This window comes from Bacillus rossius, chromosome 1 (assembly GCF_032445375.1).
Source record: "Bacillus rossius redtenbacheri isolate Brsri chromosome 1, Brsri_v3, whole genome shotgun sequence".
In the NCBI taxonomy this organism is placed as follows: Eukaryota; Metazoa; Arthropoda; class Insecta; order Phasmatodea; family Bacillidae; genus Bacillus; species Bacillus rossius.
Genome location: NC_086330.1, coordinates 354,576,633 through 354,591,603, shown reverse-complemented (window position 1 = coordinate 354,591,603; position 14,971 = coordinate 354,576,633). Strand labels below are relative to the sequence as shown.

Below are 14,971 nucleotides of genomic sequence, written 5' to 3'. Positions count from 1 at the left end.
GAGCAATGGCCTGCAGGTTGAAGAAAACATGTGGCTTGAGAGCCGCAGTAGTGGGAGGTTTAGAAACATCCTATTACGGGCTGTGACTCATCTCGGAAAAGAAGGAGGAGGGGGGGGGATGGCTGGGACCCCCGCGGCATGACCACAGCTGCGGACAAGTTCCAGCCTCAGCCACTGTCATCTGCCCACGGTGAACTCCCAGCTAGGCGGCCGCCTTAAGCTAAAAAAGTGGTTAAAATCTATCCATGTAAATGGTGTTTGTGTTAATTTTATTTAGTGACAACACAATCTTTCATGTGATGTCTGTAATGTTTTATGTGTATACCTATAAAAATCTGATATTTTAATGACAAATAAATTGATATTAATATCAAAAAAACAAATATATCCACACTTATAACCCGTGGAAGTTCCACTACCATTTATTACTTCCTATTACAATTCAGGGTAAGCATATCTCATATTTTACAAATTCAAGGCAAAAGAAGTATTGTTAGGGTATAGGAACATTTTTGTAAACATCTTACAAGAACTATAATCAAAGATATTTATAGGTGCTATAAATATTACTTACTATTGCGGTTGAACACAATCATATAAAAAAGGAACTCATAGCCAATGGTTACCCTGCTAACACCATCAAACAGCATATGAAATCCAACAAAACACTCAAACCCACAGAAACCGATAAACCGGCAGGAACTCTAGTCATTCCGTATGTTCAAGGGCTTTCAGAAAAAATAAGACGCCTGGGAAACAAATATGGACTCAAAACAGCTTTCCGTTCTAAATCTACTATTAAAAGCATTGTTACAAAGGTGAAACCAGCCACAGAAAAATTACAAACCCACAACTGTGTGTATCAGATCCCCTGTGAATGTGGCCATGTGTACATAGGTGAAACTGGCAGAGCTCTATCCACCCGAATCAAAGAACACAAAAACAACTGCAAGAAGGGTGAAACCCTAAAATCCAGACTTGCTGAACATACATGGGAAAATAGCCACAAAATTCTCTGGGAAGACTCCACACCACTCATACAGGAACCCGATAAAATAAAAAGGAAAATCAAAGAATGAGCTTTCATTATTAGCAATAAAAATATTTTCAGCCAGCAGAGCATTGAATTAAAAAATATGTGGATCCCTTTGATTAAGAGAGAAACATCCCTGCAGCACAAAACAATAGCCAATACTCAACCTACAATAACCAATCCGCTTTAACTCCATGGTGCACAGCCAATGATGAGTCAGCTTGTCTGCCATTGGCTGAGCAAGATGTAGTCCATTTTCTAATAAATACCCTCATTTTTCCAGCCCCTTCTCAGTCGCACCTGTGTTTCCGTACCATGTGCGTCTCTGCCTGAGGACGGGAGCAGATAGCAGTTCCCGAAACGTCGCTTGTTTCTGTTTTAGAAAACTGTTGTGTTTGTTTCGTCTTTTCGTTTGGTCGTGTTTTTGTCTCGTTTTGACTGTTGTGCTGAATTTTTTGGGTTCAATATTTTTTGTGCTGTCATCATTTGTGGGGGATTTTTCGTTTCTCTTTTTTTTTTTTTTTTTTTGGAAAAATATTGTGTTTGTTTCATCTTTTCGTTTTGCTGTGTTTTTTGTCTCGTTTCAACTGTTGTGTTGATTTTTTTTTGGGTTCGGAATTTTTGTGCTGCCATCATTTGTGGTTTTTTTTTTCTGTTAGTCCATTTTTCATTGTTTTTTCCTTGTTGTTGACCATATTCCTGTTGTGGAATATTGTGTGGCGTTAAATCCTGACAACAGCAATTTTTGCTTAATTTGTGTTTTTTGTCATTTGTGTTTTTTTGTAGTTTTCTTCTGCAGACATACATGTGCTAAGCAATGGCGTATGTCCAAAAGCCTACATCAAGTCATAAATATTACTGTTTTAACTAACATCAAGCAAATATAATCAAACTAAGTGTGGCATACTAAAATAAAGTTAACAGGTTTTTAATTCCTCAAAACACATGGTAAACAAAAATCCTTTTAATTCAGCACAAGCACACATCTAAGCTAGCATTTTCTTAAATTTTGATAAAACCTAGATCAAAAGTGAATTTTCATTGCATAAGTTAAGGGAAGTCAATACATACTATGGTAAAACCACCCAGGCTTTCAAGAGCCTCTACTTAGAAGCAGTATGAATAATATAGAATACATTTACTCCATCACACTCAAATGATTCTAAAACATTTCTTCTGTACAATTATATTACACACAGGATGTTGCATTTATGTTAAATGTGAAGATTGGTAGTGAATTACCACACAGAAAAAATTACAGAGTTGTAGAAATTCAATAATTCAGGTGTGAGACCTTCCCACATGCCAAGTCAGCAGCTATGTAGCTTATGAAAATATTGTTGTATATATTTTCTTATTTCATTATACATACTGCATACAAGGAGATAAATTGCTTGAAGCCAGTTTGAACAAAGTACATGTTTAGCCATTTTTAAGAGTTATTTATATATCTTTCCCGTTTGTCAGTTTAGTTTATATATAGTACATAGTAATGTGGAATTTTTTCTTCCAGCCTATGCCACATAAAAATAAACATGTTATTTGATTAAAATATATGTTTATAGTTTATAACGAATTTCAATTACGTGCTGTGGCACATTGACACATTGAATATGTAAACACTATTTTTCAAAGCATCAAATATTACACTTTCTTGTACACCGTACTGCCAATGCATTTGAAAGATATCTATGATATAAAAATGTAAAAGCATAATATTTTCTCATAAATAGCATCGGAGATGCTATTTATTATTGACATTTCTTGCTGGAATGTAATGTTATTTAAAACATACTCTTTTTATCCTTCAGAAATTTACTTTTATTTAATCTTTCTAAATTACTATGTATCACTTAAACTGCAATAAAATAACATTCTATGTAAATACACAGTTACAATCAAGATTGATAAAATAATTCTTCATTTCCATGGAGTATCTAAGGAGTTCACTGTAAGGTAATGTTCTAATTTCTTCACATGCCTGCAACAAACAGAAGCAATTTACAAGTACAGGAGATGTAGTAATGTGTCTTACATATTGCACTCTGGAGACAAAGTGAATGACAAAAAATGTAAAAAAAAAAAATTAATATTTACAGCAATGCATACCAGATGGTCAACACTACATTTCACACTGTATATGCTAAATACTTTTGCTATATTACTTTTAAATGTACTATCTACATTATCCATTCAAATCTTTCGACATGTTTTCTCAAATAAATTTTGCTGAACATTCAGTTATGCACACAATATCAAATTAAGCATCACAAAAGAGAATTTAGTGTTTCATTAAAATTAATGTAATGGCAAAAAAATGCACCTATACAAATTAATTCTCAAAAACCTTATTATTATTACAATAAATAACAAAATAGTTATGCGAATTATGTTTCTAAGGTATGCAGAGGTTGTAAGGCTTTTAAAAAACCCATTTCAAAAAATTATGAAAAAAGTAATGTATGTTCATTTACTGTGAATTTGACCCTAGTTTTTATCTCAAAATTGCTCCACTCCCGGCATGGAGGGCACACCTGCCCCCCTGCAATGTTGTATCTACAATTGGTCACTCCTGGGATGAATACTGTTATGATTTTTTGTGAAATTACTTGTTCAGAGAATTCTAGCAAAAACAGTAATTTGATAGTGCAGGTCAAGTAGACATCCTTATACTGTTAAGCAGGGCGAGATTTTTTTGGCGGAAAAAAAATGCAGGGGCAAGATATGAATTACATCACTGTAATTGGCCAATGACAACAACCTTAAACTATATATATAGTATGTAATATTGGTACTAGTAAATTATGAATATTTTCATGAAAATAAATCAAATTATATTGTGAGTTTTGAAGTGAAAATATTATTTGTGGTGTGAGTAGTAGAGGGGTAATAGAATTTTAACATAATTGTAACTAACTGAAAATAAGTGGAATGGAATATCTTGATAATAAGTGTTTAAATAAGTTTAGAATAGGTAGCCTATTCAGTAGTAAAAAAATCCATTGGATATGTTTTATAATGAGTGTAGTGGTTATAAGGGAAAGAAAGTTTGTGTTTCTTTATATTCAGTTAATTTAATTATAAATTGTGAAGAATTATTAATGTGTTGTTGTTATTGTAGAAGTGACGGTTAGTGTTTTGCGGTACTGCATGTTTTGATATTGCACTAGATTAATGGTAGAACTAATTTTTTTGGTGTAAATTAAATAACATATATACAAGAGAAATATTGAAAGTAAATGATTACTGTCTTATAATCAGGAATGTAAGTGGTTCTTTATAGTTTTTAAATGTTCTAGCAGTTTGTAGTAGTGGTTTTGTGTGCATTGTAATATTATAATATTATGCAAATAAAATGAAAAGACGTTCAGAAATACTCATTTTCACTTCATTACAGTTTTCTAAGAATTTTGTAAGACAGAATTGTGAACCTTAAAGTTTACAATATTTTTAACGTTGTCGTTCATCAGTGCGGTATCGCACTGTGCTGGCAAACAGCTTTCTTCAATAATGTCAGGGATCTTAAAATCAGAACTTGTCACATATCAAGTGATGTACTTGCTGCAAGTACTTATTGCCCTCTATGGTACTGATTAAATAAACATATCACATAATTTTTATTCTTCTCATTTGCAGTACTTTTATCAAAACAGTCCTATCATACAACTCCAGAACCAGCATTTTCAATCACCCTGAAAGAATAATATTAGTCGCCAATAAATTAATCATGGGCAATATTCTTACATCGTATCTTTTTCATAAAATATTAATATAATTAGGAAAATACTTTTTTGAACACTAAAGACGTCTTCTATTTACCCTGTAAACAGTTTTTCCAAATTCCGAACTGGTTTCTGAGTAATCACTGTTTATAGTTAACATTACAATACATGTAATACACAGAAATCACTTTTTTTAAATGTTGTTATACATGGAGCATTACAGGATCAGCAAACCTAACATTCACAAGAGTTTATTCTGAGGCTGTGTCCATGCATGTTCGGTGTAAATATTACAAATTTGTGGTATTGTTAGAATAGTCGATTAGATTGAGTTATCTACATTAATAATATTTTTAGCAACATTGTGGATAGTTTGTTAGGTCAGTATAGCTACATTAAAAATACTGTAAAATATTTTTGCGAAGTTCACCTCATGCAGGAGCAACTTCATCAGCACATATTATAAGACAAAAATGTGAATGAAAGATGTCCATATCATCTTTCATTGAATTAAGTGATGGAGAAATTAGAGAATAGTCAACCAACAATTAAAAAATATTTAGAAATATTTTCGATGGTTGATTAGGTTAAGATAGCTACATTAAAAATAGTTCTGTAAAAGCTAAATCTCAAGTTTGTAATTCCTAAGCAACTATTTAAAATGTTTTTAATGAAGCTATACTAACCTAACAAACCATTCACAGTGTTTGAAAATATTTGATTGTAGCTAACCTAATCTAATTGATCATTCTCATGATTTGAATAAAGTCTCGAAAACATACATTTGCAGACCCACACAGGAAAGCCAAACATGGCAGCGACTGCATCAATGCAGATATTGTAATGTAAGCTATAACCTGTGATTTCTCAGAAAAAAAATAGGAATTTATGAATGCTATTTTCTGGGTGAATACAGAAACATTTCTAGTGTTCGAGAAAAGTATTTTCGTAATTTTACTATTAATTTTTGGAAAATCTGAAACCTAAGAATTTTAACATTATATTAAATAAAATGTATTATTTTGTTAATAAAATATACTTGATAAAATCTTGTAAAGTAGGAAGTGAAGTCAGGAAGTGAAAAAAAAAAAGTATTTTGGTATTTTTATTCTACTCATTTGTAAAAGCTGCTGAACTATAAAATTACAGAGAACATTTTGTTTACTCTTAGGTGAATGTGTTGTGTGCATTCATTGCGATGTCAGGTGAAATAGTTTCTTTTCTTTGGTATAAAACTGAGGGCGTACCGGTGTTAAGGTTCAAATTACTGGTTAAAATAATGGGCGCCACCACGTGAGTGGGCACGTGGACCCGGCTTGAAACTCTAACCCAGGGCGTTACGTGGCCCGTGTGCGGCGAGATATTAGCCCTCCTGATGTTTAATCCAGCACCTGTTTCTGACCGAGCCCACTCTCAGCGTCGGGCACGCTTCTAATTAACCGCAGTGGGCTCTTAGGGCATCCCACACGCCGCTGACTGGTTAAGGACCCACGTGGCCCCCCCCCGAACAAAGACACATGACTCAATTAAGTTGGTTTTTATTTACTCACGTTAAACGCCCTTACACAATCCTTCCTTGATACTGTTATAAAACGCCCGAGGCACGAATCGATTTAGGTGAGGAGGCGAACCACGCACGTGGTCGTCTCAAGTAGCTACTTCTTACACGGATGACTAAAAACTCCGGAGAGTAAAGAATTATTAACTAAACAGTCTCTCCGACCGAGAGAGGCCCCGAGGATAGAATGAAAACGATTTGAATAAATTACTTAACAGAACTACTTATCAGTGAAACAACGGTGATGTCCTCAGGGTGTCTGCAGAGACGTCCGCTCTCGGCCGGCTGAAGAAGGAGACTGGGCTGAGACAAGGGCTTGCAGCAGGCAACATGGCGCCCTTCGCGCCGAACACAATTACCGTTGAAATCTTAGCTATTGCGTGCCCCGGGTTATTATGGAAAATAACATAAACTCTTTATAAAAATTAGCACATCACATCCATGACCAGACCGTCTTTAATTATTAAGTACTTATGTGGTAGAAAATAGTTTAAATCATGTTGTATGCTAGTTCCTCCATCGCCCCCTAGGGAGCATACTTGTCCATGCTTGCACGTATTTTATTACCAAAACATCATAAATTAATTAAACAAAAGACACTCACATGCATAGCCGTCGTGACACTATTTTGGGGCGAAAAGAATTACAATAATTATTAATACATATAGGGGTGCGGCGCACTGCAGCTAAGCGCCCTCTTGCTGTAGTTCGTGGCGCACAGTTTGAATCTCACACGGCTACGTACGTCACGATACAAATGCCGGGTAGGAAAGGTGGTGGGAAAGGGAACGGAGGTTGATCAGGCTCGTGGGGCGAAGCCCCGGCTGACGTCAAAACAATTTATAAGGTAATATAAAAAGTCTCATTTTCCAAGGGAAGGTTAGTTTTGCACGCCAAATAATAAAGCATGGAGATGAGACAGCTAAATACATTATATTTTATAGGTTTACACTGTGATATAGTACAGATGTGGTTAAAGTCTTCAAAAAGGAAGTGTTGAAGTAATTAAGACCTGTACATTCTTAGCGTACAAACACTGGGGAATAAAACTTACACACGGCAAAATAACAAAAATTTCGGCGATCGAATGGTTGCACAGGTCTTTTATTGCAAAATTAAAAAATTCGATATCTCCTAAAGTATTTCGAATTTCTTATCTCCGCCTGTTGTTTTAAAAACAGGAAGTGAAAGAGCATATAAGAAAAGTATTTTCGGATTTGTAGCACTTTTTTCCGCAAATACCGCTACTCTACATATGTATTTTTTAATTTTCATAGTTGGGCGATATTTGTTAAAAAAAATTAAAAATTCCAAAAATACTTTTATTCTATGCTCTTTAACTTCCTCTTTTCATTAAACCCGGCGGAGATAAGAAATTCCAAATACTTTAGGAGATATCAAATTTTTAAATTTTCATCACAATACCTGTGCATTCATGCGGCCACCATTGTTTCTTGTTTACGAGTATGATTTTTTTTTTTTCGCGACGTAGGTGAACGACTACATCATTTTCTACTAATGGCAAAGGAATTGTACCCGCCTCTAACTTAGGTGAGTTTTTAACGTTTCAAATGTTAATGTTTTATTTTTGTTATTTGGATATTTTTGTGCAAGTAATAAGTAAAAAAAAAAAATTACGTGAGTTCCTACTGTTTATCCTTTGTCCCGGTTTGTTTGGTCTGGTCAGTTACAGAATAAATACTTTAAAATAAACAACCATTTAAATGAATTCACATTATTTTTAATGTCCGCTTAGTTTAAAAGTATTTATAATGTAACTGACCTGACCTAATCGACCATTTTAGTTCCTACTGTTCATCCTTTGTCCCGGTTTGTTTGGTCAGGTCAGTTACATTATAAATATTTTAAAACTAAACAGCCATTAAAATTAATTCACATTATTTTTAATGTCGGCTTAGTTTGAAAGTATTAATAATGTAACTGACCTGACCTAATCGACCATTTTATTAATTACGCATTCACGAACACACGGCAAAATAACAAAAATGTCGTTGGTCGAATGGTTGCACAGGTCTTGTATTGCAAAATTAAAAAATTCAATATCTCCTAAAGTATTTCGAATTTCTTATATCCGCCGGTTGTTTTGAAAAGAGGAAGTGAAAGAGCATATAATAAAAGTATTTTCGGAGTTTTAGCATTTTGTTTTCGCAAATACCGCTACTCTACATATTTACCGGATGCTGGGGTGACAGTGATGTAAACAATGCCATGTTGATGTTAATATTAGGGTATCGTGAAGCAAACAATGTCCCGAAAATGCAATTTTGCATACATTGTACACATTACTAAAAATTTTGGTAAGTCCACTTAACTAAATAATTCAGCTCTTGCATATTTAAAGTTTAAATGTTCTTAATTGAAGTAAATTGCTACCACATAATAAGAAACAGTGTGCTAACGTGAACATATATAAACATTGCTACCTGAAAAATATATATATTTATGAACTTAAAATGAATTACCTTACCCAAGCCAGTGTGGCGGGTACCTACAACAGAAATTTAAAGGGCAGCCACATATATGTTGAGCTAAAATATTCTAAAATTCCTAAAATATTAAGCTCAAGCAATAAATGAATATCCTTTATGGTAAATCTGTATTGTACGGATTAGCGCCAAAAAAAATCGTACAAATATGAAATAACTTTCATTATATGCTATCTTACGTCCTCTTTTCAGAACCGCCTGCGGAGATAAAAAATTCCAATTACTTTTGGAGATATCGAATTTTTTAATATTCATTTTTTGGCGATTTTTTTTAAAAAAAATTTAAAAATCCGAAAATACCTTTATTCTGTGCTCTTTAACATCCTCTTTTCATTAAACCCGGCGGAGATCAGAAATTCCAAATACTTTAGGAGATATTGAATTTTTTAATTTCCTTTTGTGCACTGCTGCGGCGTTTAGCGGGAAGCCTACGATTCACACATCTTTCTGGACATACCCGAATACTCACGTTGGCAAGCCTTCTTTTCTTAAAATTAGCAAGAAGTTATTAAAAATACTTTAAAACATTGTATATGGTTGGTTATATTAGGTAAGTATAGCTACATTAAAAAAACTGTAAAATCATTTTATGGTTGCTTAGCAAATAACATTTTAATATGTAGCTATCCAGGGCTAGGAAACCGTTTACATGATTTCACAGTATTTTTAATGTAGCTATCCTAACCAAATCAACCATCCACAATGTTTTGAAGTATTTATAATGTAGCTAACAACCTAATTGACCATTAGTTTTCATGAGTTGCATATTTATTTACAATAAACAAAAAAAAAAAAAAAAAAACCGAAGATGCACGATCGGGCGTTCGCCTCTCGTCTGTTGAAAGGCTTGCCAACGTGAGTATTCGGGTATGTCCAGAAGGATGAGTGAATCGTAGGCTTCCCGCGTTTCACCATTGTTGCTTGTTTACAAGAATGATTTTTTTTTTTTTTTTCGCGACGTAGTTGAACGACTACATCACGTAAAAAGAAAATTACGTGAGTTCCTACTGTTCATCCTTTTTCCCGGTTTGTTAGGTCAGGTCAGCTACATTATAAATACTTTAAAACTAAACAACCATTAAAATTAATTTTTATTATTTTTAATGACCGTTCAGTTTCAAATTCAAAGTATTTATACTGTAGCTGACCTGACCTAATCTACCTTTGTCCCGTTTTGTTATGTCAGGTCAGTTACATTATAAATACTTAAAACTATACAAGTAAAATTAATTGATATTATTATTAATTTCCGTTTATTTTGAAGTATTTATCATGTAACTAACCTTACCTAATGGAAAATTTCTGTTATTTAGGCATTCACGCACACACGGCAAAATATAAAATGGCGTCTGTTGAATGATTACATAGGGCTTGTATTGCAAAATAAGAACGGCGATTGCAAAATAAGAACGGCGATATCTCCAAAAGTAATTGGAATTTTTAATCTCCGCAGGCAGTTTTGAAAATAGGACGTAAAAGAGCATATAATGAAAGTTATTTCATATTTGTACGATTTTTTTTGGCGCTAATCCGTACAATACAGATTTACCTTATTTATAATTACTGAATTAGATTCATAAGCATCACCTAATTTAACTGTAAAAATTAATGATAAACTAACGGACCTTAGTTTCCCGTGCTCAGCTTAATAACAAAATTATTTTAGAACCTGTGTATTATGAACAGAAAAACAGCATCTTAAACTCTAACATAAGACTACTAACAAAAAAAAATAGAAAATTAAGTACATACCATAAAACATTTAATTATGTGTTTTTGATAACCATAGTCATCGCCATGTTGATATAGGTCAACGAGCATATATAGGTCTTAAAAAAAGCCGAAGTAGCACGATTGTGATAATTCGGGCGTGTTAGAGCATGTTCCTAACAATTCCATGATCCCTAACCCGTTTTACATATAAGATTTTATGTTTCAAAGGATCAAAGGCTTTCAAAAGCCTTAAGGCTGTGTTTATAATTTAAAAAAAAAAGTGAGCGCACGACTATTCACACGATCTGTACGAAATCGGTTCACAATTTAAATCTTAATGTTAATTTCAGCCTATGAAATTTCGGAAACTATCTGGCATCTGTTGGCTACCAACCACGGTCTTAAGCTGGGTTTACGATTGATTTCCTTAAGAATTATAACTTAACATCAAGCACACGATTAAGTCAAAACTACATTTTCCAGTTTAAGATTGACATAGAAGTCGTTATTTCTAACCAATCACAACACAAAACACATGGTCGGCCATTGTTCGAAAGGAAGAAGTAGGTTTGAAATAGGTTATTGACAAATGGGATATCTATTTTCGAAATGGATGATGATTAAAAATGACAAATATACGAATTCTAACCCAAAATACTGCCTCGCTCGGTCCAATAATAAGACATAAACTTCCGGTTGAAAGGTTCCGGTTTGTTGTGATTGGTCGCTTCCCTTAAGTCTTAACGAAAAATTAAAATATAACCATTTCTGTTAAGTCTTTGACGTCGTACCGACCATGGCCGTTAAGCCCGTGCTCCGCACCCCCAGTACCGTATCCCGTTTTCGGAGCGCGCCCCTTTGCCCAGCCGGAATGAGTCAGGCGAGCGCCTCGGGCGTGACCCCAATAAACGTAATGAAACTTAAAAGTACGGAACCCCGGAGGCTCATACCCATAATTCAATTAAGCGAAAAGCCATTAGTACGAAATTACTAATTACCCGACATGTAATAAGTGCGTCGTAGCCACTCCGGACGAGTACACCACGAACGGAGCAGACAACAAACCTCATTAACAGTCCCTGCGGCCACTGGCCTTAATTAAAATGCCCGAGACTATGATCAAGTCAGACTAGGAAAAATCCCTCTAAAACAATTCGCAGTGGGACAATATGTTAGTAAATTTAGTCGCCAACTTGATGTCACAATTTGAATAATTAAATACATTAAAACCATTGTTAAGCCTTAAGCACCCAATTACCAGGTGCTACATTTTAATCAAGCACCTGGAGCATGTTTTTTACTTATCATGTAACCAATTAAATTATTATAAGTTTTTGGTGCCGACTCACAAAGAAGAGAAAGTTTCTCTTCCTTGCGAGGCGGCCATGTTCGGCAGTCTCCAACCACTCCGCGCCGGGAACAGACGTGTGTCCGTGGGCAGCATTCAAGTTTGTTTCATTGATTATTTTTATTCTGCACCACAACTTCAAATTTTAATCCTTTTATTAATTCATCGCTGCCCACGTCGACTCCGCGCGTATTTCGCGGAACCGGGACTATCCCGACCGTCTTCATCGTGATACTGCGCTGCGTATCGTATCACTCACGTAAGTGTTTCGCCGAACTTAGGAGCCCGCTCATCAAGCACCTTCCCCCCTGCACACGTTAACTTTCGGCGCTGGCCGTCTCCAGCGAGCATCGACCCACGTCCCGCGAAACTGCCACGGTAACCATTTCAGTGTCACGTAGTGTTGTGTTTTTTTCTTATTAACTGTGTAATTGCTAGACGTCGCCAAGTGTTGGTGAGAATTTTTGTTGCGGGACTGAACCGCGGAGCATACCGTGTACCCACATGGACCCCCGGTGAAACTCCCAAATTAAATGTATTCTCACCAAATCGTATACGATCATTTTCCATAATCTCCCGTCCTCCACACGGCCGAGCGGCCTTCACAACCAAGGGAGAACCATTCAGGTTACATTCAAGCCGTGTACCTGGCGGGGCACGCGGGGGCAGAGTACCCACGACCCAACATCAACGGCCTAGCAACCCGCTAGCCTGGCGCCCCTCCGGACAAAAAGAGCATCGCGACGCCCGTAGCGCCCGTCAGGTACCCCCCGGACCTTTCACAGAGGTCGGGTGACGGCATCTTAAGTCATATGGTTCGCACACGACCCGTCAAAATTCACACAGGACAATCATAAACCATTCCACTAGTTCACATAGAGTCATATGGTAAGTACACGACCAAGTCTTATGTCTTAATTCTTAATTTTATCGTAAACCCACCTTTAGCCGGAGGTCATAATACCGGCCCTAAGAAGGGGAGGTCTGGACACTCGCCAGATAAAAGTGACAACTTACTGTCTCCATAGTTCGTTCGACGTCCGCTATTCAACTCTAGCGCTAGGTGTCTTGCGGTGTAGATATATCACTAGGCGTTATTATGAATTTGTCAATTCTCGTGAAAAACAAACAAGAGGTAAATAATAAACGTTAAAACAATAGTTTAAAATCATCGCCGGAGGACGCAAGGTAACGTGATAATCGGGCATAGGGCCACATTTCCGCAACCTAATATGTTAATATCTATAAAACTTAAAATTAACACTCGTTTAAAAAAGGTAATTATATGCAAATTACTGGAAATATCGCAATGCCGTTTTTGCAGAATGATCAGAAATCATGTAAGTAAAAATATGTTGTTTTTTTTTTACTTTTTTTATTTCCATGGTGGCCCTCTACTCCATAATTACGTGTTATTGCACGTAACTTGTCGGCACTACACACCTACATACTGAAAGGGGGGAAAAAACCTGTCAAATGTTGACGCTTCAGCTTGGGTGCATAGTAGGGACGTAATCTTTTTTAAAATTTTTATTTACATTGCATTACAATATCCAAATAAAAAATATATACATTTTTATAAGTTGACGAAAACAAAAAAAACACGCACATACACAGCAAGCCAAAATAACGCTACGACCGCATGAATGCACAGGTATTGTAATGTAAATTACAAACGGCGATTACTCCTAAACGAGTTGGAATTTCGTATCTCCGCCTTTTCAAATAACAAAGGAAAGTTTAGAGCACTGAATAAAAGTATTTTGGGATTTTTATTATTTTTTTTAAGGAAGAGACCGCACTCGTTTTGCAAATTTTGTATTGAATAAATAATGGTGTATTGTCGAACTACTTAAAAACAGGTATTATCAGGGTTGTGCTAGTCATTAATAAAATTCGACATCATACATTCCATTTTTAAAAAAGTCGGGCCTATACAAAAATAACTAATCTTTAGACTACATTCATAAAAATAATAAATTTTAACTTTGACGCCGTCCCCGCTACCTCTGACTATTTAGACGTGATTTTTGCTCGGGTTCGTGATCTCAGGGAAGGTTCGGCCTTGTGGCTAGAGGTAGGGGTTAATGCAGTAGGGCCCCCCGAGCTGTTATGGCCACTCGGGACACCTGAAGAATAACACAAAGTTTCTGAAAGATAGTTGGTGAATTTAATACAGCAGAGCCCAATACATGGTGCTGCCCGTTCTGGCCGTAACGGTTTGCCCGACGCGACTAGTCACACGCGCAGCTCACTTCCTCAATGGCCGCTCACGATTTTAATGCGCGTGAGGGGCGGACTTGTACACGTGATGCGATAGTTACAAAAATACACTCTGACATGGCGCACAATATCTTGACGAACAATACACTTCATTATTACCTAACACGTAATAAACTGGGCTAGTGGCACGTAGGCCTGAGTCTCCGGCGACTCTGCGTGATACCTAGATGTGTCCCAGGGACTGAATCGTTATTATGTTTGGCGGCACAATGCCGTACAACGGTGATACATAAACCCTAACGTGACAGATAACACTTTGACGAGCAACTATTTCACTAATACATAACCCTTAATAAACTGGGCTAGCGGCACGTAGGCCCTTGTCTCCGGCGACTCTACGTGATGTCTAGATGTGTCCCAGGGACTGAATCGTTATTATATTCGACGGCACGCGTCGCCTGCTGGCTGCCCCGTGCGGGCCAAAACTAAGTAGCCTGTAGGCTAAGTTGGGGCGTGAAGCGCCGACGTAAATTCACGAAAACTTCCCACAGTACTTACGTATGACGTAGAACACTCATCTTGGAGCACTGATTTAATTAAGTTAAATACCTCATGGTAAATTGAGGCCGACCGCGGAACTGTACGTAAAAGATTGAAAAGATATTACACTATTGAAAACTACATGTCGGTGAAAGCAAAGGTTGATGGTTCCGCGTTGCGCGCAGGCTGCCGGCCTGGTTGAGCTCTCGAAGGACACTCTCGGTGTCGCCGCGCGCGACCCCCCTCCCCCGCCAGCCCTCCCACGGAAACGTGTGAATTTCGTGGGAAACTGAACCGGCCAGGTTCGGAACAAAATGCACAGTGAGA

General features: G+C 36.4%; 1 long non-coding RNA gene across 1 annotated transcript; it reads right to left on the bottom strand.

Annotated features, from left to right (window-relative positions):
• Positions 1 to 1,945: 1,945 nt before the first annotated feature.
• LOC134528256 (uncharacterized) lies at positions 1,946 to 10,883 on the bottom strand. The gene is made up of 2 exons (XR_010074374.1): positions 10,573 to 10,883; positions 1,946 to 3,014 (listed from the first exon to the last, which is right to left on the bottom strand). It is a non-coding gene; the product is annotated as an uncharacterized LOC134528256 (long non-coding RNA).
• Between the last annotated feature and the right edge of the window lie 4,088 nt (positions 10,884 to 14,971).